This window comes from Sus scrofa, chromosome X (assembly GCF_054392235.1).
Source record: "Sus scrofa isolate SSC_HxYL_T2T_F1_AM1 chromosome X, Sscrofa_HxYL_maternal_Yorkshire_Landrace_v2.0, whole genome shotgun sequence".
In the NCBI taxonomy this organism is placed as follows: Eukaryota; Metazoa; Chordata; class Mammalia; order Artiodactyla; family Suidae; genus Sus; species Sus scrofa.
The window spans coordinates 117,532,080-117,554,015 of NC_139401.1; the positions used below are offsets into that span (position 1 = coordinate 117,532,080).

Sequence of the window (21,936 nt, forward strand, 5' to 3'; positions counted from 1 at the left end):
CCTGGTGCTTATAAAAGTATTAGTTTGTAAGAGGTTTCCATTATGCAGGCCTATCTTTTGAATAGGCTATACTCTTTTTCGGAAGTCCTATATTAAAACTCTTACTCTACTCATATGAAACCAGTAGTCTTAAGAATCAACATTGCTGGTGATATATATAATCAATAAAAATGTCCCATAAAACACTGATAAACCTTGTGTCTTTGTGTCTTCTAACTCAGAAACACCATATTGAGTCATACGCTACAAAATCTGGTATTTGGACCCTTACAGTAGCATCACAGGACTATTTTAGAGGAGTCCCTACAGTACTTTGCAGAGTAGATTCTATTTGTTGTCACCTATTCCTTTATCAGGCTAAAAAACAGTGAATATGAAAAGAAAATTAGGAAGAATCTCTTTTTTTTTTCTATATTTTGGCATTCTTCAGCTAGATTCATGCAGTGGCTGAAAGATGAACCCAAAATAGTGGGGGAGGGGGAACCTCGGCTCACCACAGCATCATTTACACTGATATTTCTAAAGGTCAAAAGAATTTTGGTCTAGGCTTACTTCCCATCATTAATTCACTCCAACATGACAAATGCTTCCATGATGATATGGTTTCCTAATAATCTTCTCTGTGGCTAGAGGGGAAGAAATAGTAGAATTCCCAAAGGCCTATGTCATTACTCTGCTTTCCCCAGGTGGAATCCTTGCTGTTATCCCTGAACTGTGACTGAAAGGCCACTACACAGCAGATGGTAAGAAAAGAAGACCAAAGTTTAAATTAACAACCATCACTACCAACATTAAGCCTCCCTTTGAAACAACAGGAACTGTGAAATCTGAATCTACATTTCTGTTTAAGGTCAACAAAGCAGGGCCTTCTTAGGGGGGAGAGGTTTACTGCCTTTCTTAGCAAAAATACGCCAAGCAAGAATACATCAAGCAGAAGATAATAGTGCGTCCCTAATTCAGTAATTGTCATAGGACTCTTTCCTTCTCCTCAATTAAACAGTTAACAGGGAGCTGGGATTCACACAAAGAAATTCGCTCCTCCTCCCCTCTTTCCCAGTTTGATTTATGCATAGCCCCTGGAGATGCAAATTAATGTCTTCATAGACCAAAAGCCCCAGCTGTTTTGGAAAACCTATGACAAAGCTTAACTAAGGTTCATGCATGCAAACATAAAGCCCCCATAATTACTAAGCTGGGTATTACAAAGCTGGCTCCTCAATCAAGGGTCCAAAACCAGCCTTATTGCCTCTCTCATTCCCAGCCGGTCTGGCCTGAATACACCTACAGAGCTAATTTAGTACTGCCTGAGGCATTGTGGATTCTGGGTAGACAGACACCTTAAGCAAAGCTGAGGAAGAGATATAGAACTATAGGGATTTAAAACCACAAGTTATCATTTATTAATATCAAACAGAAGCACTGGAAATCCGTGAAACTCCATTTCTTATAGACACGATTACCTTGGTTTATTTGCTCTTTTTTTAAAAAATGGTAAGAAATCAGAAAATGACATGACAAATTTAAATAAAATTTTAAAAGATAAGTCAACATTCTCAATTTGGTCTTAAATGAACAAAAGACAAGCCTCCCCTTCACACCCTCCCCCTTTGGAAACATGTGGCTGGCACTTGCTGTTCCCTCTTCCTCTTCTCTCATCCACTCCTTAATCACTGGACTTTGGATTCTGTCCACAGGATTACTGAAACAACCCTTGCAAAGGTCACTGAACTCATTGTTGCTAAAACCAATGATCACCTTTCAGTCCTTATTTTATATCTGCAGCACTTAACTATGCTGTCCATTCCAGCTTTCTTGAAACACTTCCTTCTCTGACAACCCCTACCTCTCCAGTTTCTCTTTCTCAGTTTCCTTTACAAAAAACTTCTCTTCCTCTACTCATTTCTTAAATGCCAGGGTTCCATCTTTATGCCTCTTTTCTTCTTATTCTACAACCAGGGGTTCTTAACCCAGACATCATAGGGGTTCACGAATATGCTACAAGAAGTCTATGAACCTCCTAAAATTGCATGCAGAATTGTATATGGGGAGAGGGTCTACAGTTGTCATACTCCTAAAGAAGTCTAAGACCAAATAAATTCTAAGGGTAACTGATCCACAGACTGGCTCTGGTGATCCCATGACTTCAAACCATATCTATATTTATGTTGACAGCTCTGATAGCTATGTCTTAAGTCCAGCTTGCTCTCAGTATGAACATCCCGTGGATACTTCAAACTTAATCCATTATCTTTGCTCAACAACTTAGCTCTTTCTCCATGTTCTCCATGTCAGTAAATGGCACACAACCCACCGAGCTGTTTAGTCAAGAAGCTTGGGGGTTATCCATATTCTTCCCTCTCCCTCATTCTCCATGTCCAATAACCAAGTCCTACGGACTCCACTTCCTATCTCAAATATGAACCCTTCTCTTCATCCCAACCATAATTATCTCAGTCCAGGTGGATTACTATAACAGCTTCTTCATGTGTCTTTCTGTCTCCAGTTAACTCCTCAGCTGCCAGTAGAGTGATTATTCCAAAAGGCAAATATGATCATGTCACTCCCGAACTTAAAAACGCTTCAGTGGCTTCTATACTCCTCTTAGACTGCAGGATGTCAAACTCCCTGACATGGCAGATGAGATTCTCTATGACCTGGCTCCCTTCTTATCTCTATAGTCTCATCCATACTCTATAGTTACCTTAACCCTTAACAATCCCTCCCTGCAACCTTTAACTACACTATGTTCTCTAGCAATACCGAACTATTTTCAGTTCTTGCCTCAGGGATTGCATATACTTAACCATCAGCCTGGAACACTGTCCCACCTCGGCCTGGAAAATCTCTGCCAGGAGCTATCCTCGAGGTCAGCGGCCATATGGAGTCTTTAGCACCTAGCACAATGTCTGGCACATCACAGTTGGTCAATAAATATATGTTGATTAACTGAATGAAATCATGGACATGTCCAATATAGGGCTTTGATGCTGTACTTTTTTTTTTTTTTTTTTTTGCCCATCCTGTGGCATTCAGAAGTTCTGGGGCCAGGGATCGAACCTGAACCACAGCAGTGACAATGCCAGATCCTTAACCTGCTGAGCCACCAGAGAATTCTGTCACTGTACAATCCCCACAATTTTTGCCTTCAGCTTAGTGGAGGAAACAAAACACTGGACTCCAGAGAAGTCAGCTGATTTAGTCATTAACTTCCTGGGTCTCACTTTCCTCATGTATATAACCAAGGAAACATTCTCTATGGTCCCTTATGGCTTGGAAATTCTCTTACTTCACTGCTTCTGTAATGTATCTCATTTTCATGCCTCAAACCCCACTTTAGGCCCTCCATCTCCTTCACTACATGCCCCATCTCCATCCAAATTCACTGTGATGACCTAGTTTGACATAAGGCCAATGTGTGGTGGGGATGGGGAGAGGAAGAGAGAAAGTAAGAGAGTGAGCAGGGAGAGGGGAGGGAAAGGAGAGATACTGAGGTAACTCCTGGACATCCTTCCCTTCCTATTTCTATCCTTTGTAAGGGATTATAGTTGGTTTCAGAAGTGTAATTTTAAGATGTTCACAATGTTAAATTTCTATATGGTAACAAAATCTCTAAAACTGTTTAAGACTCTTCAGAACAGAGGGGAAAAAGGTAAGGAAAAAGTTAGGCCCAAGGAGACATGTTATCTTAAAAGGACTAAATCCCAGTAACTTAACCAGTTTGGTGGAATAAGGCTTATTACTAAAAGCTGAAAAGGGGGACATCTCTTTTGAAATGAGATACAATCTGAACCTCTCTGGTCAAGAGAAGTGGAGAAACTATGGTTACAGAAGCATCTGAAGTTACTACAAAGCTATGGAAATATGTAACAAAAATAACCAGCATGTAGAATATAATAATGCAAGGACCAGTCTTCTACTGGTCCTTGGGGCAGGAACCAGATGGCCTAAAAGACCAATTCTCATCTCTTAATTTCTTTGATTGATAAGGAAGGATATGCTTCTATTTAGTTCTTATAAACAGTGACCCCTTTTTTCCTCTGTGGACAAAGTTGATGTACTACCACTTTTGCTTCTGGATATTAAACTCGTATTTAATGATATGTGTGCTTGGTAATATATGCATCCAAAAACTTTCGCTGACAAAAAAGATCCTGCATTCATCTATTTGTCTTTCAGTTGCTGCACACAAATGCAGCAGAGAAGTGGGGAATTTAAATGCACAGCAGGCAGCTGATGTATTTCTCCATAAACTAGTCTACATATCATGGCAAGAGTAGAAGCAAAGAAAATCTCAGATGCATTCTTCCCCATAAAGAGGCAAATGAAGCCAAGGGACAGAGTAGTAGTACGGAGGAAAATGAAAGGCTAAAATGAGATTACTAGTGCATACCCTTTTAAAAACAAATCAAAAGAACGGTTCTCCTTGCCAACATTGGAGCTGGGTTAAACTCTTTCAGTGCAAAGAAGAAAGAAGAGTGTCCACTTTCTAATCTAAACAAAGCCAATAGCATTTACAACACTGTTAGATAGATGCCATTTCAGTTCAGAAGTGGTTATACCACAGTAGTGGATAGAGTTAGTATGTCATGTAAACAATGAAGAGGCAAAATAAAAATATTTAGAATAAATAGTAAGCTAACGGAAAAAATAGAAAACCCTAGCCATGTGCACTGTGCCTGCTGATCATGGAATTTGGATAAATATACAAAAACATGTTTATAGGGCTCCTATACAAAGTCCCACTATATCTCATACATAAACATACAAATATATATTATATTCTGATATATTAACATATGATAGCCAAGGAGAGATCAGGGGGCAGGAACATACACTTGAGTCACTGGGCTAATGAAGAAACCACAAGGAACCATAGGGGATCAGGTTGAGAAATCAGGGTCTAACAAAGGGGTCATTCCTTGAAAAACTATGTGAGGATACAGAGTATAGGTGTGCCCTATTTTAAGAAAACTGCATCCAGTCTACAAATCAGAGAAGTTAGGAGTGGTTATTTGCATTACAGAAGCATTCACTATGGCAATATTTTTAAATGCCAAGCTTATACTGAACATTTAAGTACGAGTTATTTTTACAAATACAGAATTTATACATTGTTTCTTAGAAACACATTTTTAAAAAATGAAGAGAGATGTCCCTGTATCAAGCTTCATGTGGACTTGTTCTTTGTTTTTCTTTTGTCAATGTGACTATTATTATACTGATTCTCCTTAAAAGCTTAGAGTGCCTGTATGTGGTGGGGGATAAGCAGAGGAAGGAAATACTTTAAAACCAGGAGCCTGACTGAGACTGTGCCTAACTTGTCACCCATCACTATTGAGGAAGTACAGTTTCATGACAAAAGTGAATGAAAAGACATTCTTGTAACATTTTAAAGGGCTGGGGCCAAATTTGTTACAATCAGAATGTAATGAATGAGAATTAAGAAGGTCCCTAAAAATCTGAAAAGGGTGAATTTGGAAAGAAGAGTGTTTTCACATTTGAGTTAAAGATGAATCTCTGTGGAGAGCTCAGAGTGAGGTAAGCACTGAGGCCTAGTTTAATGGAAGATAAAGTGTTTTTTACACTACATCTAATTATTGCTCTGACATACCTAAGGTCTATGAATAAATACATATAAATAGGATTGTTTTGAGGAACCCCCAAGTCTTTTCTTCATTGTCTATGGATATTAATATACAAGAATAATTTCTGGTGGTGTGTGCAGCTGGTGGCTTCCATCTGAATACAGTGTTTTAAAAAAATGTAAAAATATATTCTTCTACTGCTTAGAGTGCTTAAATATTAATTCAATTTATGATAGATGTCTCATTGAGTCTAGTTATAAAAAACAGTCAAGTTGATGCATTAGTAGAGTGGTAGCTATTAGGTGACCTCTAAGAAAAAAAGGCCAGAAGACAGAAAATCTATAGAAAAATCAGGAATAAAACCCAGACAGCTGCCCATTCTTATGTCTAACCCAGGCACATATCTTAAAGAATAACTGATTCACATCAATAGTATAAAAATTTGAATTAGTAATAGAACACTTTTAAACCAACTGTTATGAAACTAAGACCTTAACTCCTAAGATGAAAGGTCATGGATAATAAATGTTTGTTAACCGACTATGACAAGTGCAGACTATTGTCTTACATTCATTCTGTGATGTTCAAGGATTTTATTGTGTTAAAGATCAAAGGCACTCTAAGTAAATCTTAGTTCCAGAATGATTCTAAGGTAGAAAATCAGCTTTCAGTCTGATAAACTACTCAAGTTTCTAAATAAATCATAGTATCATACCTTCAAAGCATCTAATAACACCAGTTACAAAATTTTCTAAAAATATCTTGCTCACTCTCTACCTGGAGATGATGGAACTGGCCAGGCTTTTCTGAACCTCTAGGCTTTAAAAAGGATAACTTTACAGTAATTACAATTAAGCATAGTTAGAAGATCTTATTAATAGAAAAGTCATAGTCCTATTTATCAATGTTATCAAATAAAAGTGAATACCTGAAAAGACTGAATTATAATCTCTCGATACCTAAGATCAAAATCTATACCACCATAGACACACTGCTCTATGAAAATCCATCCATTTAAAAATGATCAGCAAGGATAGGATATACTTGTCATTCACTATAACCATTCATAGGGGGAAAAAAAAAAGTGGGTGGCAAAAGAAAACTGTTAGAGTAGCGTTAAATTAAATACTGCAAACCTAACATGAATTTTTAAAGTGGAGGTCCTATTTTTTTATCCCAAGATTGAAGTTCTACCCTTGAATTCTAAACTCCTACTATAATGTTTTTTTTTCTATCACTAGGGTGCTAATAAGAAAGAGGTAATAGCATCCAAAAGCAAGAATAAACTGGAAAAATAAACAAAACCCAATTCTGTCTGGTCACAAAACTAATTCACTCTCTCCCAGTGCACTGGCAATAGCAATAGCAATAGCAGCAGTGGCTGGTGGCAGGAGACCCACAACAAAGCATTCTTAAAATCTGTCAGAGGAAACATTCTGACCAAACTGGTCCCAGAGGATCTGTCTGCAAGATGTGAAAAACTGCAACCCTAAGTATCCCTCCCTTGAGGAAAGCTCAAAATCCTTGTCAGTAGTGTTGGTAATTTGGACTGGAAAAGACATCCAACCAAAAAAACAGAGTAAGCAGGCAACAAGGGAGGCAAAGGGGGAACCAAGGAAACCCACATAACTAGGAAAGCTACCACAGCCAAGTCCTAAAAGCACTAATTAAAAAAAAAATACTTGCATGTGTACAGATGCAGTGAGAAGTCAAATGATGGTACAACAATACTTACGTTTTGAAAAAAATCAAACCAAAAGCCCCTAACTAAACTCTCAAAAGCATTTTTATTACAACTTGTGCTTTATAGTCATTTATTTATTTTTTAATCTCGACAATAGACAACTGTTCAGTGTTTCATAATTAAACATGTAAGCTAAAAACATTTAAGTGGTAACTATGGTTAGAACTTCCTATATATGTCTCAATTTCCATATCCGGTCCATTCCAAGGACTGCAGTCAGAGGACATGAACAAGAAAGCTGTTTGAAGGGATGGGAGGGGGCAGGTTATGAGAACAGATTAAAAGGATTAGTGAGCAATAATCTGGAAAGGTGAAACAATCAATCATGGGTAATCAGCACCAGCCACATTAAGCACTTACAGTCACCTTGGTGAGTACAGAGATACTGAGCTATGTCCAAGGAGAGATGAAGTGTTGTCGAAGTGGATTTTAACATTCCTGCTTTCAGTTATAACATCCATGTGTCAAGCAGTATGTTGGTCATGCAACAGTTGTGAACTAGTTTATATACAATGTCATAGAAAGAATCTCAGATTAGAAATTAGAATATTTAGGTTTAAGTTCTAAGAGTATTAATAACTAAATGTATGATCTTGAACAAATTACCTAATCTTCCTAGGCCTATCTAAAAGATCTATAAGTAGAAATATTAGACCAATCAGTGGTTTATAGATTTTTTTTTCAAAGCAATCAATCCTTTCTCTAAATAAAATGTCATAGGAATGCCCTGCATATGAAAGGGTTGAAAGTTCACATCTTATGCTTGAAGCGCAGTGATGGTCATAACAGTCCCATCTCTCTACTAGGCCTCCCCCATTCCCTGGAAGCAGCTGTAAAGGTATATCTATACAGGTACCTTTTGAAAACCTATGGGCTGGCTAGATGATCTTTACGGCCTCTTCTAGAGCTAATTAACACCTATGACTAGCTCTGGGACCTTCTTCACCTACAGCTTCAAAAATCGTTACTTATCCTAGCCCAAAAATATTTGTTGAATGTCTATCATCATAAAACAAAACAAAACAAACAAAAAAAAAACCCATGAGATAGGATTTCCACCTTGGAGGAGCTCACCATCTCTGGGGGCGGTGGGGGGGGAATGAAATAAATCAAATGGAGATGCACTTCAGAGGAAAGACGGTTTCAAGGAGCAGGCCACCATTAAAGGCCCACTGGAATAGAAGATTCATTTCTCTATCATTTTTGTGGCTGTATCATCAATGCCTAATGTAGCAAGTACTCAATAAATATTGAATAAAAGAAATGAAGGTGGATGGATGGGTGGATGAATGGATAAGGCTATTATCTTACTCATGTTCACTGAGATTCAGCCAAAAAAAGTATTTTAGGGTTAAAAGTATTTTCTGGGTTAACAGATTTTTTTTTCTTATAAGCACAGTGTTATAAGGAAATCAAATAAGTTCTTCATTATTCACTCTACTATCCATTACTTACAATTAATTATAAATGGTGATATTTTATAAGAACAAAAACAAAAAGTATACCCCCATTATGTTAGCTCCCCAATTTGAGTCAGCAGAGGAAATAAAGGCAAAATTCTGCCCAACCATTTGAAATATAATTGTGGGAACAAATCATTAGACTAAATTTTGCTTTGGCAGGAACTCTTTCTTTCAACAGACCTATTTTTATGGAAGTCATTCATGTGCTGCAAGTAAGCAAGTCACCAAAGTAGGTAAATCAAGATAGAAATGAGGGCCACTTTGGCTCTTGTCTCCTTCTCATCTCCATTAGTAGTGGAAAGAAGGCAGCTCATTTTTTTTTTTCATTCCAAAGCTTGAAATCTGTCCCAGAAGATATGCTTTGTCTTTTTGGACTCAAAGTCAGCCAGCAAGCACTTAAGTAAAATTAAGACCACTGCACCAATAGCAGAGAATTTGATGGAAAGCTTGTTGGAGACAGCTCATTTGAGTAAAAGCTTTGCCTATTCAAGGAAAATATAATTTCTGGAAGAAATCTTTCTGGAAAGGGCCAGGTGGCTCTGTAGTTTTATAGCTCAGGTGATACCAGTTATCCAGGACAAGTGTTGTAGATAAGTAATGTTCTCAAACCTGAATTATGTTTCCCTAGAAGGCTATTACATTTGAAAGAACATTAAGGTGAATTTAAACTCCATTTTTTGTTTTAGCCTAGCTCTAATATTTTCTTATAGTATACTATATACTACTCCTATCCTGAATATGCCTTATAAATAGACACATTTTTATAAACATCCTGGGAGGGCATAAAACAGGGTTTTTTTTTTTCAATCTATGGTACCTGACACCTGAGTTGCTTAGAGAGATATCAAACTAGGAGATGAAATAAGAAATATTTCATCCCTTTGTAGTCTTCCTCCAAGATGCAGTGATATCTTAGGGAAAAGATTGTATTTGTTCTTTTGCTGTAACAAGCAAAAAGATCCTGCTCTATGTGGGGCTGCATAGGTAGCAGCAACAAAAAAGTCATACGGTGAGTATAAATACAATGTGGTCCTGACTACACAGAATAGATGACATCATTTAACTACTTGCCTGTAAAAGCTGGATTCAGCTGGAGGTCCTGAGCTTCATTTGCAAGACCTGCATTTGGAATGAATACAGTTACTCCAAGGACCATGTAAGTTTTAATGCACCTGGGGCATCTGGCCAAATTTTCACTTGCTTCTATCATCTAAGCAAAATGTGGAAATCTCTAGTCAGGAGTCTTCAGCTTTGCCATTTCCCATCAGAGGGCTATAACTGCCATATTTTAAAAAGACTTTGCTCCTATGCTAAAGTATTTTCATAGAACAGGAAATGTAGCTTAGATGAGATAAAAACAAAAGCAAAAAAAGAGAAAAAGTTATTTTCTGCCCCTCACACATTTTGATCTAAACTTGGTCTATATATGTCTGATCTGTAGGTTACTGTCTAGTACCATGTAAGTTAGTCAGAATTCTTTAGACTTAGGTGCCCAGAATTTTCCATTCTCTTCTCCCTCTTTCACCCAAATCCCTTTTGAAGTATTTATTTATTCAATCAGTTAAAATATTTATTTAGACCTTGCTATATGTCAGGGACTTTTCTAAGCACTGGAAATACAACAATGAATAAAACACAGCCCCTATCCTAATAAAGTCTTTATATTTGGGGGAACAGAAACAATGAACAAAAACATAGATATAAAACATCAGCTAGCAAGAGGTGATATGAAGAAAATAAAGCAGAGTAAGTGTACAGAGAATGGTCATGAAAGGCCACTATGAAGAAGTGACATTTGAACATAGTTTTGAGTGAAGTGAGGATTCATCTTAGTTTTTCTCTTCATCAGTAAAAATCTTGGCAGTTGCTAAAATTACTACGTTCAGAGTTGGAAGGAAGAACAGATATCAGAGTTGAGAAATTTGGTAAATATTATGATATTCAAAGTCATCATGGAGTTGAAGATCAGCCACTGAATGTCAACTAAATGATTCAAGGGATGAAAGAAGGCTGAGAGGGGACATCATTAAAATATATAATTTCAATGACCATTATGCACATTATGAAGGGGCTTTATAGGCTGATACATCCAATTCTAGAAAAATACCTTACAAATAGTGAATTAAACTTTATAATTTTTTTTCTTCTTATTGCTGCACCTGTGGCATATGGAAGTTCCTGGGTTAGGGGTTGAATCAGAGCTACAGCTGCTGGCCTATGCCACGGCCACAGCAACAAGGGGTCTGAGCTGCATCTGTGACCTACACCACAGCTCACGCCAATGCCAGATCCTTAACCCACTGAGCAAGGTCAGGGATTGAATCCGCAACCTCACGGACACTACATTGGGTTCTTAACCCACTGAGCCACAATAGGAACCTCACAAATGGTAAATTATGATAATAAAAAAGTGTATGAGTTTCTGGTTCCAGAACAAGATAAAGAGATGTAATTCTCCCTATTTTTCCCAATAAGTACAGCTAAAAACCTGGGCATTATATATAAAATGAATATAAGAAGACTCTGAAAGGTATAGAAAAAAAAGGCAGACTGTCTAGGGACTTTGGGATCCAAGGAACGACAAAGTGTTGAGTTCCCTGGGTGTTCTTTTATTTCATATATCCCAGACTGGATACTGAAGAAACCAGTAACCCAGAAATACCAATGGGCACAGACAGACAAAAATAATTTCAAGAAAGTCTGCTCTCTTTGGTGAAAAGACCAAAAAAGGGCAAACAGCAATTCAAAAAGCTTTTAGCTAATAACCACCCTACTCCAGCCAAAAAATATAGGAAAAACTTGGGCCTTGCTCTTACTCCAGTGAGCAAAGGCTAAGTAGGGAATCTAGACTTCCAGCAAAGGCTAAGTAGGGAATCCAATCCACCCACTGGGGTGGTGTGTAAGAGGGCCAAATGGATCTTTCATCCCCAACCAATGTCAGTGGAGGCCACATGGTGAGCAGAAATCAGTAACCCTCCTTCTATCAGCCAAGGCTGTGTCAGCAAAGGCCTAGAAGGGAGCTTAAATTTCTAAGCCAACCAGCTGCAATGGGGTACCCCTCTCCTTCTCCAGAGTGTCAGTGGAGACTGAGTGGAGAAATTGGATTTTTATTTCTACAAAGTAGTAATGAAATGGTAACTACTTCCCTGGCCAGCATGATGTCTTTTAGACATCATCTACTAAAAGAAAAGATTTAAATAAGATCCAGAGTCTCATAACATAATGCCCACAATGTCAAGAATTCAATTTAAAAATTATTTGTCATATCAAGAACTTAAAAAAATCTCAAATTAAAGGAGAATAGACACCAACACCAACATGACATAAATGTTGAAATTATCTGACAAGCATTTTAAATAAACTATCACAAAAATGCTTGAAAAAACACAAACATGATTAAAACAATGAAAACTTTGCCAAAAGTTGTAGCAGAAAAACAGAGGATGTTAATAAGAATGGAATTGGAAAGTTCAGAACTGAAAACTACAATAACTATAAAACTTACTGGAAATGCTCAGGAGTAAAATGGAGATGACAGAGGGACGAACCAGTAGACTTAAGATAGAATAATAGAAATTATCTAATATGAGCAGTAAAGAGAAAATAGACTGAAAAAAAAAGAACAGATCCTCAGGGACCTGGGGGACAATAACAAAACACATAATATTTGTACGATTGAATTTGCAGAAGAAGAGGAGAGTAGCTATTCATTGACAAAATGGGTGAAATTTTAAACAATTTGGCCAAAGATATAAACCTACAGAATCAAAAAGCTGAACTAATTAACCTTAAATAGGACAAAAAATCCACACAAGCACATATGACCAAACTGCTGAAGACTAAAGACAAAGAAAACATATTCAAAGCAGTGAGAGAAAAACATTTTTATCTATAAAGGAAAAAACAATTAGAATGATAGCAGATACATAAACAAAATTATATATATCATGTCCAAGTGAGGTTTATTCCAGGGATGCAAGGCTGGTTCAGTATTTTGAAATCAATCAATGGAATCTACCATATAAGTAGGCTAATGAGGAAAAAAAAATCATATAATCATACTGATGATCATAATCATATTGATAACTGATGGAGAAAAAGCATTTGAAAAATTCAACAACGGGAGTTCCCGTCGTAGCGCAGGGGTTAACGAATCCAACTAGGAACCATGAGATTGCAGGTTCTAACCCTGGCCTTGTTCAGTGGGTTAAGGATCCGGCGTTGCCTTGAGCTGTGGTATGGGTCGCAGATGCGGCTCGGATCCCACGTTGCTGTGGCTCTGGCGTAGGCCAGCAGCAACAGCTCTGATTAGACCCCTAGCCTGGGAACCTCCATACGCCGCGGGAGCGGCTCTAGAAAAGGCAGAAAAAGACAAAAAAGAAAAGAAAAGAAAAGAAAAATTCAACAATGATTCATGATAAAAAGTCTCAGAAAATAGGAGTAGAGGGGAACTTCCTTAATTTAGTAAAGAGTACTTACAAAAAACCTATTTCTAACATCTTACTTAATGTAAAGGGCTGAATATTTTCCTCCTATTATTAGGAACAAGGCAAAGATATATTCTGTCACCACTCTTATTTAATATAGTACTAGAAGTTCTAGACAGCACAATAGGCAAGAAAAGGAAATAAAAAACATGGAAATTAGAAAAAAAGTAAATTTGTCCCTATTTGCAAGTGACATGATGGTCTATGTAGAAAATCTCCTAGAACTAATTTGAAATTCAGCAAGATCAGATAATACAATACTGACACACAAAAATCAATTATATTTATATATACTAAAAATGCACATGTGAATACCAAAATTAAAAATACAATACCATTTACAGTTGTTCAAAAAAAGATAAATACTTAGGCATAGATTGAAGAAAACGTGTGCATGACTTATACACTGAAAGCTACAAAAATGATGATATAAATTAAAGAAGATATCAATAAGTGGAAACACCTAATGTATAAATGGATCGGACAATTCAACATAGTAAAGATATCAGTTTTCCCTCAAAATGACTTATAGGTTGGATGTATTATCTGTCAATATCTCAGCAAGATTTTTTCTAGATACAGACAAACATCCTAAAATTTATGTGGACAAAGGAACTAGAATAGCAAAAACAGTTTTGAAGAAGAATAAGAGGAGTCAGTCTATGCAATTTCAAGATTTATTTAGCTATAGTAATCAACAAATGGTGCTAGAGCAATTAGATATGCATAGGCAAAAAAATGAACCTTAATATAAACTTAGACATTAAGTAAAAATTAATTCAATTTAGATCACAGACTATAAAATGTAGAGCTGTAAAATTGTTAGAAGAAAATATATGGGAAAATCTTTGATATCTAAGGCTTAGTGAAGATTTCTTAGACATAACAACAAAAGCATAATCATAATCCATAAAAGAAAAAATTATTATACTTCATCAAAATTTTAAACTTTTGCTCTGTGAAATACTTTTAAACAGATGAACAGACAAGCTACAGACTGGCGAAATCCAAATGTTTGCAAAGCACATATCTAACAAAGTATTCATGTACATAAAATATATAAAGAACTTTCAAAGCTCAATAGTAAAAATACAAGAAATCCAATTAGAAAAAGGTCAAAGGACATGAAGAGACATTTTACCAAAGAGGATATACGGATGGCAAATAAGATGAAAATACATTCAACACCACTAGCCTTTAGCGAAATGCAAATTAAGATCGCAATGAGTTATCATTCACACCTATGAAAATAACTAAAATTTAAAAACAGTGATACCACCCAATGCTGCCAAGAATGAAGAGAAACTGGATCGTTCACTTTGCTGGTAGGAATGTAAAATGGCAGCCACTTTGGAAAGTAGTTTGTCAGTTTCATAAAAACGTATGAAATGCCTTATCTACCATCATGGTATTCAACATAGAATCCCTTCTTTTTCGTCTTTTTAGGGCCACCCCCACCACATATGTAAGTTCCCTGGCTAAGGGTGGAATCGGAGCTGCAGCTGCAGGCCTACACCACAGCCACAATCATGCCAGATCCAAGTCACATCTGTGACCTACACCACAGCTCATGGCAACGCCAGGTCCTTAACCCACTGGGTGAGGTCAGGGATCGAACCTGCATTCTTATGGCCACTAGTTGGCTTCACCGTGCCACCATGGGAACTCTTAGAATCCCTTTTGATCAAGGAACTCATTCACAGCAAATGAAGAGTAGTAATGAGCCACTGTTCACGGGATCTGCTGGTTTTATCATGTTCCCCATCATCCTGAAGCAACAGGCTGGTTACAGTGGTGGAATGGCCTTTTGAAGAATGAGCCACACAGTACTAGATAGGTGTCAATGCTTTTGAGGATACAGTATATGCTCTAAATCAATGTCTAATATATGGTGTGATTTCTCCAATAGTATTTATGGAATCAGGAATACTTATTACAGGTGAAAACGGGAATGGTTTGTCTCACTATTATCCCTGGTAATCCACTAGCAAATTTTTTGCTTTCTGTCTCCATGACCTCAGGCTCTGATGGTCTAGAGGTCTTAGCTTGAAAGGTACCTAAGGTTACAGCTCCTGGAACATCCTCTAAGATAGACTATACTCAAGTCCATAAAACAAGTCTCAATAAATCTGAAACTATTTCAATCATATAGAGCATGTTCTTTGACACAATGGAATTAAGTTATAAATCAATAACAGAAAGATATCTGGAAAATATAATCTATGTGTCAAAGAGGAAAGCACAGAGGATATTAAAAAGTATTTGAACTGAATGAACATGAAAACAGACCATATCAAAATTTGTGGGATAAGCTAAAGCAGTGCTTGGAGTGGAAGATAAAGCATTAAGTGCTTATATGTTCACGGCAGACTTATTCGCAATAGAAAAAAATTGGAAACAAATGTGTATCAGCTGGTGAATGGATAAGTCAATTATTAATTCATACAATGGGTTATTACTTAACAATAGAAAAGGAACTTACTACTGATAATACCCAACAATATGGATTAACCTAAAACATAAAAATGCTAGGGAAATAAACCAAACACAAAGAAGGACACAGTGTATAATCTCATTTTATACAAAGTTTAATAACAGATAATTAATTTATGGTGATAGGAGTCAGAAGAGTGGTTGCCTTTGTAGGGTGGAGACTGACTGAAAAGGATAACAAGGATACTTTCTGGTGTGATGAAAATGTTCATAATGTCCTCACTGTGGTGGTGATTACAAGGGTATAGGCATTTAAGTCTTCTGATTATACACTTAAGATCTGTGAATATCACTATGTAAATTTTATCCCAATATTTTAAAAGAATTTCTTTAAATAGTAAAATGTAACTAGCGAACTATTTTGTCTCAAATATAATAGAAAGTTCTAAAAAATTACAAGTGAATAAATTCAAATAATTTTAGATAAAATAACAGATAATAGATTCATAATGGGCTACTGAAAGACATTAGAATTTTTTCTCCCTGGAACACTAGTTCTATTTTGAGATTAGCATTAGGGAGACATGATGATTTTCTAATAAAGCCCTCTGAGAAACAGAATGCTGGATGACAGGTATACCTCACCATGGTCATTTTTATATTTCTACCTATGAAATAAAAGCCAATAGTGAAAAAACCTGGCTTTATCCTTTTAGTTTATGATAAATGTATTAAATATCCTTTAAAAAGTCGAGGATGGCAATACCTTCTTTCTCCTCAGAGGTACAAACAAATTTACGTCCTCCGCAAGAACCTATTGTACATGGCAAAAGAATCCCAGAGAGGTAAATGCAGTAACCTAACAAATTCAGCTTGTGATGACTGGCTGTACTACAGTAACTCAGATGTATACTGATTACATCCGGGGAGATGATATCCCAATGGTATCAAACCCAAAGCATATTGTTATTCGGCATGCTGCTCCTGCATCTGGGATGCAAATCAGTTATTCTGTCCCATAACTAGTTATATTAGAATTTTAAATTGAAGAATTGGAAACAATTCAAAGTTGTAGAGAAAAATTTATAACCCTCTAAACTGAAACTGACATATCCAGAGCACGGAGAAAAAAGTGACCACTCATTTATTCATTCATTTATTAAACATTTATTAAGTGCCTACTGTGTGTCAGACCCTGTGCTAAGTGCCAAACATTTGAAGATGGGTAAAATGTCATTATTGCCCTTTAAGAAATAATAGCCTAAATGGGAGAAAAATATACCAAAAAAGATAATTATAAAATAGTATGGTCTGGGCAACAATAAAAATATGCACAAGGCATAACTAAAGTACAGAGGAAAGACCAGGAAGACTTTCTGACTGGGGACAGTACCTGAAATGAGTCTTGAAGGGTGAATAGGAGTTATATAGGTGATGAAAAGTGTAGAGAGGGCATTTCAGGCCCAAAGGACTACATAAGCAAGGCAGAGGCAAGGAGGAGAGAAGCAACAGAGTGTGCATAAACTACAAATAGATTAAGCTTTTTAAGCAAGTGACAGGATCCAATTTGTGTGTTAAATAGAAAAGTCTGGCAGTGTGGGGGGTGCAGCCGAGGGGATTAAGAAAGGAGGCAGGAAGACCAATTAAGAGGCCGTTGTGGTTTAGACAAGTAATGATGTGGTGCTGAACTAGGGAGGGCAACAGCAATAGAGAAGACAGAAGAGGTTATGGTCAATGATCAATTTACTTAATTTGGCTTTCAGGATGCCATTCTCTCCTGATTTTCCTCCTTCTTCTCACTGGCCATTCCTTCTCAGTTTACTTTGCTGGTCCCTTCTCTTATCTCCAACTTTTTTTTACCAGTGGGTTGACCCAGGGCTCAAATCTTGAAACACTAGGTAGGTGCTAAAGACTCCAATATGCACAGCTCTTGCCCAGACTTTTCCATTGCACTGTAGACTCGTGTACCCACCTACTTGCTTAACATTTCCAATTGGACACCTATTCGCAAATTAACATGTCCAAAACTCAACTCCTGCATGTCACGCTTACTCTGCCTATAGTCTTTCTCATCTCAGTAAATGTCACCTCCATCCTCAGATATTTTTATTGAAATATAGTTGACTTACAATGTTGTGTTAGTTTCTGGTTCCCAAGGATACTTTCTGGTGTGATGAAAATGTTCATAATGTCCTCACTGTGGTGGTGATTACAAGGGTATAGGCATACATTCTTTATCATATTCTTCTCATTATAATTTATTACAGGATATTGAATATAGTTCCCTCTCCTGTATAGTAGAACTTTGTTGTTTATCTATTTGACATACAGTAGTTTGTTATCTGCTAATACCAAACTCCTAATTTATCCCTCCTCCTTTCCCCTTTGGTAACCATAGATTTGATTTCTATGTCTGTGGGTCTGTTTCTTTTTTGTAAATAAGTTCATTTGTATCATATTTAGATTCTCCAAATAAGTTACATCATGTGATATTTGTCTTTATCTTTCTGACTTCATTTAGTATCCATGTTGCTGCAAATGGCATTATGTTGTTCTTTTTTATGGTTGAGTAATATCCTACTATATATATAGAGAGAGAGAGAGAGCGAGAGAGAATATCCTACTATATATATATACAGTAATATCCTACTATATACATATATATACACAGTATATATATCCTACTGTACACACACACACACACACACACACACACACCCCACATCTTCTTTATCTATTCATCTCTTGATGGACTTTTAGGTTGCTTCCATGTCTTGGCTATTGTAAATAATGCTGCTATGAACAGTGGGTGCATGTATCTTTTAGAATTAGTTTTCTCCAGATGTAGGCCCAGGAATGGAACTGCTGAGTCATATGAAAACACTAGTTTTAGATTTTTAAGGAAGCTCCATACTGTTTTCCATAGTGACTGCACCAATTTACATTCCCACCAACAGTGAAGGAGGATTCCCTTTTCTCCATGCCAATATTTATTATTTGTAGACATATTAATAATGGCCATTCTGACTGGTGTGAGGTGATACTCAATGTAGTTTTCATTTGCAGCTCTTTAATGATTAGTGATGTTGAGCATCTTTTCATGTGTCTATTGGCCATCTGTATGTCTTCTTTGAAGAAATGTCTATTTAGGTCTTCTGCCCATTTTTTGATTGTTTTGTTATTGAGTTGTATGACCTGTTTCTATGTTTTGGAAATTAAACCCTTATCAATTGCATCAATTGCAAATATTTTCTCCCATTCTGTAGGTTGTCTTTTCATTTTGTTTATGGTTTCCTTTGCTGTGCAAAAACTTATAAGTTTGATTAGATCCAACTGGTTTATTTTTGCTTTTATTTCTCTTGCTCAGGCAAAAAAATTGAATTCATCCTTGACTTCTCCCTTGCATACCCCATAACCAACCACATTCTCTTCATTGTATCTTTGCATCTTTATAATATATCCCGAGTTTATCCACTTCTCACCATCTAACATTGTTTCCTCTCTGCTCCCAGCCACCATCATCTATCTCTCCTTTGGACTGCTGCAGCAGCTTTCCATTGATCTAACTGCCTTTACCTTGCCCATAACCCTACAGTGTATTCTCAAGAATGCTGCCAGCATGATCCTTTGAAAATCCTGATCACATCACTTTTAAAACGCTCCAAGGTTTTCTTATTTTATTCAGAGTAAAAGCCAACGTCCTTATAATGGTCTCAAGGCTATTAGAGCTACCATCTCCCCCAATTATACTCTTTTGAATTAATCTCCCATCATTCCCTTTGCTCACTCTGCTCTGGCCACACTGTCTCCTTGAACACTAGTTCCTTGAACAATCCAGACACTCTTCTGACTGAAGGCCTTTATGCTGATTGTTTCCTTTACTTGAATGTCTTTCCTTGAGCCACTCTTCTCCAAATACTTCTTTAAATGTCTTCTGTCAATGAGGTTACTCCAAACACCCTATTTAAAAACTGCAAACTGCATCCCACCTATGTTCTCAAACCCTCTAATTCTGCTCCATTACTTCTATACCACTGACCATATTTAAAAATATATATAGACACATAATCACTAGATAGATAAAAACAAACTTGGGAATGTGTGTGTATGATATTTGCCTATATCTTCCCCTTAGAAGCTAAACAATAGGGCAGAGATTTTTTTTATGGTACTCAGCTGTTTTTCCAGCACCTAGAACTGTGCCTGGTACAAAGCAGGCACTCAATAGATATTTATGAATAAATGAATGAGTATGAAACAGAACCTATGCAAGATGAGAAAATATTGAGCAACCACCTTAATTAAACCTGATAAGAATGAGGGAATTTGAAAAGGACAGCCTATTTGAAGAGAATTTCCATGGGGTATAGGGAGGGCTAATCATAGCTTCCCTCTTCGTCTAACGGATTCCTGAGCTACAGAGAATATAGAGATGGTTTATGTCTCTAAAGCAATTATCTGCATTTCCCAGTAGGACACATAAAGACTGAGCATCCTATTGCAAGGTACATAGCACTGCCCTACTCCCACAACCTCCAAGCCCAGATGCCACATGTGTGCATGTGTGTGCACACATGCATGTGCGTGTGTGCGCGCACACACACACACACAAAATTTGGTATTAGCGCTAATAATGTTTAGGCTAAAATGAAGTTTAGGGATGATCTACTTCATTTTAATTATGCATGTTCTCTCATTCTCCTAATGCAACCAAGACGTATACTTCACATGTATAATCTGAACGTGGACTCATAAAATGCTAAAGCTAGTAGGGATCTTAGAAACCATCTAATCTTAACTCTTCCTCTATCACGTATTACTCTTCTTTGGCGAGCAAAGATATCTGCCATTCCAAATAAGAAATAACTACTTCATTAATGTATCTCTTTTGAAATATACACACACAAACACACTTATTTTAAATATTACGCTAAGATTTTCTCCTTCCTCAGTTTCAAATAGGCATCTGATTTTGTTATGATTAATACAGCACTTTTCTTTCTCACCTTATTCCTTTGTCTTTGTAGACAAGAATAGGGTTATACCTTTTATTTGAAATATATGGGATATGGTTTATGAATCTAAATGAATACATATAATGTCTGGATTTAGATAGAACAACCCAGACCTCGTGAAATTAATTTAGTTAAAAATTGAATTTAAAGATCTGCTGCAAGACAGTATTGTTCTGCTTCCTGCTAAATTACCATTTTACCATCAAAATGTGGATTTTTATAATTTCAGTTATTAAACTAAAATAGAACTAAAGAAAAGGTAAGAGGAAGAGATAGATACTTCTGATATATGAACTATGAGGGGAAACTATAATACCTGTTTTTAGAATTCAATTTCTCATTGGTTTAGTCTACTTTTTCTATCTATGCCTTAAAATATGCACTAAAAACAATATACAGTGGCTACATTTAACTTGTACAGTATTCCATAATAACATATTAATTCAACAACAGCATTAAAATTAAAATGGAGGTACTGCTAATGTCACACATTTTCTTCTGTATTTCTGGGTGGTTTTGCAATTGAGGAAATTACAAACTGAGGAAATCAATTAAAGATAAATTTTATCTTTTTATGTTAACTTTTTTTCTCACTTGGCTTTTCAGCTTCTTCTCATACTGTTTCAGTAAACACAATATGTCTTTTTAAAAAAACCAACTATATGTGTGTGTATATATATATATATATATATACACAACACATACATATATATATGAGTGTATATGTGTAAAATTATAACTTAATACACATGTATTTAAGCTTTAGACATTTTCTCTAAAATTCTTTATTGTTTATAAAGATAAATTTTCATACTTCAAGATACAAGATATGCTCCTAGTTTTATCACTGAAAAGGTGACTTTTCTCTTTCTTCAACTTCAGTTGTATGTTTTGAAGGTAAAATATTTGTCAACAAATCTGTAGTGGGAAGCTTCCAAGATGGTCCCCAATAATCTCTGCCTCCCAGTATTCACAAACACTTATGTCATCTCCTCTCCCTTGAATGTGGACTGGATGTATTGACTTACTCCTAACAATTATAGTATGGCCGAAGTGATGGCATGTCACGTCTAAGATTAGGCTATAAAATGACTCTGGCTTCTGCCGTGGGCATTCTTTCTCACATTCCTGAATTGCTCTCTCTGGGATAGCCAGCTGCCATGTTGTGGGGCAGCCCTGGGGAGAGGCCCTTGTGGCAAGGGACTGAGG

At 36.6% G+C, this 21,936-nt stretch overlaps 1 protein-coding gene across 29 annotated transcripts in view; it reads right to left on the reverse strand.

The window, feature by feature from the left end:
• The window catches only part of ENOX2 (ecto-NOX disulfide-thiol exchanger 2), a 284,418-nt gene that overhangs the window by 222,518 nt on the left and 39,964 nt on the right, over positions 1–21,936 (reverse strand). For 5 of the 29 annotated variants that reach the window (XM_085006555.1, XM_085006553.1, XM_085006550.1 and 2 more), the window contains exon 3: positions 9,864–9,911. The exons of the other annotated variants lie outside the window; for them this stretch is intronic. The gene's annotated coding sequence lies outside the window, so the exon portion shown is untranslated. The remainder of the gene's footprint in view (positions 1–9,863; positions 9,912–21,936) is intronic. 29 annotated transcript variants of the gene reach the window in all.